Source organism: Octopus bimaculoides, chromosome 1, assembly GCF_001194135.2.
Source record: "Octopus bimaculoides isolate UCB-OBI-ISO-001 chromosome 1, ASM119413v2, whole genome shotgun sequence".
Lineage (NCBI taxonomy): Eukaryota > Metazoa > Mollusca > Cephalopoda > Octopoda > Octopodidae > Octopus > Octopus bimaculoides.
Genome location: NC_068981.1, coordinates 183,251,812 through 183,256,271, shown reverse-complemented (window position 1 = coordinate 183,256,271; position 4,460 = coordinate 183,251,812).

Genomic DNA, 4,460 nt, shown 5'->3' with positions numbered 1-4,460 from the left:
GTGTGTGTGTGTGTGTGAGTAAGCATGCTCGTATTGTAAATCTTTAAACAAAGTACATATGAGGAACAATTCAAAAGTTTTCAAGTCAGAGAAACAAGTCCATCACAGGCACAACTTCAGAAAGAAATAAAATCTATTCTTCAACGGCTGCGAAACAAAATAACGTTGACTACAAAATGACAAAACTGAAAACGATGTTTTAATCTGGATGATTGTGTCTGCTTGTATTCATATTTCATTTCTTGCAAATTCCTGTAATATACCGTTCATATTTGGAAAATATACTTTATCATATCCATTTAGCCAAACTCTTCAGTAGTGTATAGACAGCTCCCCACTATCAGCTAATTGTCATGCTTCTTTACATCGTTTTCTTACTTTTTCCCACTTCGTTTCTAAGACCATTATTAACTACAGACAACAAATAATTGGCACATCCTAACCTTATGGCACACTCTTGTGTGCATAAGGATGCACACTCTGGTGTAATAAGGATAGGTTGTGCCACTCGCGTTTTCCCGATTCATATTAATGCTCTGCATAAGGCGGTGAGCTGGCAGAATCGTTAGCACGCCGGGCGATAGGCTTAGCGGTACTTCGTCTGTCGCTACATTCTGAGTTCAAATTCCTTCGAGATCGACTCTGCCATTCGGGGTAGATGAAATAAGTAACAGCTGAGCACTGGAGTTGATGCAATCGACTAACCCCTCCCCTCAAATTCCAGGCGTTGTGCCTCTGGTAGAAAGGATATTAATGCCCTACTTGTGCTTACTTCTACCAATGCTCATTCTTGCAAAGATGACATTATTCTTCAGTTAAATCTATATTTCCCGCACACAAATATCTACAGGAGACATTGACGCCTCATATCAAGTTTGCACAAACTCATTGATTTAAAACAGTACAACTTCACAATCAATCAGACTCTAGTTTTGGAGAACTTGATTATAACCTACAAATGATAGGTCTCAGAATTACTAAGGATGTCTCCTGGTTCTCTATTTTACATATTTTTTCTCTCAAAATTCATATCTTTACTTATGTGAGATTTCACCTTTCACCTTTGATAGCCTAACCTATAACCTTTCGCCTTTGACAGTCTAACCTCTCAACTTTCTGTCTTTGATTTATTCAAAATTATTTCTCTAGAATTTAACTAATAAAGTTTTTTTCTTCTATCTTGCAGATGTATTGCCTTCTTTGCGGTGTTGTTGCTATGATGTGTCTGTTAGACTTCTCAGTGGCACAAAAGAATGTAGCCAGTATCTACACAATGAGTAAACTTAACATCACTGAAGATATAAATGTATGTGATGATGGTGCTATTCATAGATCTGTGTGTAATACGTCGTGTAAGGTTAACTTCGATAGCAATCGTTTTCCACAGAGAATCGCTGAATACACGTGTAACGAACCTCCTGCAGGCAAACTTAACTCATGTTCATTCCCAGCTTCTGATAAATATGGCTGCGTACAGGTGTGGTCGAACATGACAGTGTTTCGGGCTCACATTTGCAATAATGTGACTGAATACAGAGCTGAAAATTTTAAATATCGTTCAGGTTGTATTTGCAATATTATGGTCGACTAGCTCCCTCCTCCAAAAGTTCAGGCCGTATGCTTATAGTAGAAAGGATCATTACATTATCATAATAAATACACGTGGGCGTGGCTAGTTAGACATTTTGTAATTATACGGTTGTGGACTGGCGGCAAAGCACTTTGTATTAGGGGTAAATCTGAGTTCGTGTGTTGGTCCCCAAAACTACCCAAGGTACCCAATGTGAGTTGCTTCCATTGTAATCACTAAGAGGGTCTCTTATTTTGTGACTCTTATTATTACTATTTATTATTGATTACATTGGGTAATATTTAAAAAACAAATTTTAGTTGTTTTGCTTTTTACAGTTAATCCTACCTAATTTGATGGTGCTGGGCTCAGAAATGTCCTCAGAAATTTTCTATCACGTCAAGTTTTTTGTTAAACAGGAATTCATTTTTTTTTTTTTTTTAACCAAAAATGTCAATTTTATCATCAAATGCAATGCTAAAATAAGAAACTAGCACAAAACAAATTGTACTTTTTATTCATTAACAAATATATTACACGAAATGTTTGATTACACATCTTAGAATAGATATTTCTGTCAAACCGGAGTTTCGGGTTACTCAAGAAATGAACATTCTCTTTGCTGCTTTACGTGAATAAATTGCATCATGGCAGTCTCTTTGCAGTCAGCATCATGCTGGTGTTCCTCCTGCTTTGACACCTAGTCTCCATGTTCTCGATGTTTTAGTTGAATCTTTCTCCTTGGTCATCACTTATTGCCTTATGGTTTTCAAGGAAGTAGTCCGGGTGAATGCAGGAAATGCACATTTACACTCATGTTGCAGCCCAGTGCTCGAAAACTGCTTAAGAGGATCTGCACAAGATCTTCATAATTTAATGACTTCTTGTTTCCCAGGAAATCAGATACAACTGCAGTAAAAGCATCCCGTGGTTTTTTTTTTCAATGCCAGACATGGTCTCCAAAAATAGCTCGTCGTAAATAGCCACAAATTATGTGGTCCATCAAACACACCAACCCTGATTTTCTCAAAAGACAAAACTGAAAACTTTCTTCTTAAGCATTTGAAACCGTCATTGTTTCAGTATTTCAACACATATTTTGCACACTATATGGGGCACCCAGGCATTGTCTTGTCACCCAGTTTCATGCTAAAGTAAGTAAGGAAGTAAAGTAAGCTTTCTTCACAAAATCTGAGATTTTATTTCACTGCCTAATCCAGAAATAAGTAGAAGACACCGGTGCTGTTTTTACATTCTCTTCTCTCACAATTGGCTATATTTCTGCCAGTTGTAACCCGGGAAAAGCATTTTCAGAATAGGCAACAGATATAAAGCAAGCAAATACAGATTTGTGATGACAAAATTCCATAAAGAGCATACATACCATGAAGTTCTTTTTACAGATCTTTGACCATGCTTGACAAAAAGTGACCTTGATCCATATGACCTCACAATTAAAACATTAAGGGCACATTAAAAAAAAAACAGTTTTCATAAGAAATTCTTTAAAAGTTCAACAAAACATGCTTCATCTAGTTTGCAATGAGAGTCACACTAAATTAAGCAGAGCGTGCGCATATCTGTAGATAAACTCCGTAAATATTGAGACATGTATAGTATCGAGGACCATAAAATATGTTGTCTCTTAACATCTAATTGTATAAAGGACATTTCTGTCATCATCATAATATCTGAAACTGGTTAGGTTGGAAATAATGAAAATTACTCAAGTTTGATGCTTTTCATTTACTGGGGATACTTAAATCATGAGTTTTATTTTCACTTTTGTAGTTGTAGTTACTTTAAATGACATTGAAAAACTATGTTTTCAAAGCTATATCAAACTCCATAAATGGGTTCGCATTTGATGAAGTCAAATCTATTCTTAGAAATGGTGACAATACTCTTTTACTCTTTTACTTGTTTCAGTCATTTGACTGAAGCCATGCTGGAGCACCGCCTTTAGTCGAGCAAATCGACCCCAGGACTTATTCTTTGTACGCCTAGTACTTATACTATCGGTCTCTTTTGCCGAACCGCTAGGTTACGGGAGACGTAAACACACCACCATCGGTTGTCAAGCGATGTTGGTGGGGGGGGGACAAACACAGACACACACATACACACACACATATATATATATATATATATATATATATATATATATACATATATACGATAGGCTTCTTTCAGTTTTCGTCTACCAAATCCACTCACAAGGCCTTGGTCGACCCGAGGCTATAGTAGAAGACACTTGCCCAAGGTGCCACGCAGTGGGAATGAACCCGAAACCATGTGGCTGGTAAGCAAGCTACTTACTACACAGCCACTACCAGAAATGTTAAAAATGGACACCTAAGTTTTTGGAATATCTTAACGTGATACAGTAAAATGGATATCATTTTTGAAATCAGCACCCCAGAAATAGTAGGAAACACATCTCCAACATCAGACAACAGAAATCCAATTCACCGTGAATGTATCTAATGTTTTAACCATCACATTGTTTGACGCGGTGTAAATACACCATCAGTTTTATATTTATTTATTTAATTTTTTTTTACTTTGTAGTGGCCTGTAAAAGAAACCATTAAATTATAAATACTTTCATATTTATGTTAATAATTTATATTAAGATTTAAATTGTAATACTATGAAGTGGTTCCTTGAGACTACTGAAGTACAGCCCTTATAAAGTACTCATGCCAATAATGGTATAGGTTCGTTCTATGAACCTAAAAAATTAAGTTGTATGGAGCTGAGTCAAACTGTTAGTATATATACATATATGTGTGTGTGTATGTATATATGTATGTATATATATATATGTGTATGTATATATATATATATATATATATATATATATATATATATATATATATATATATAT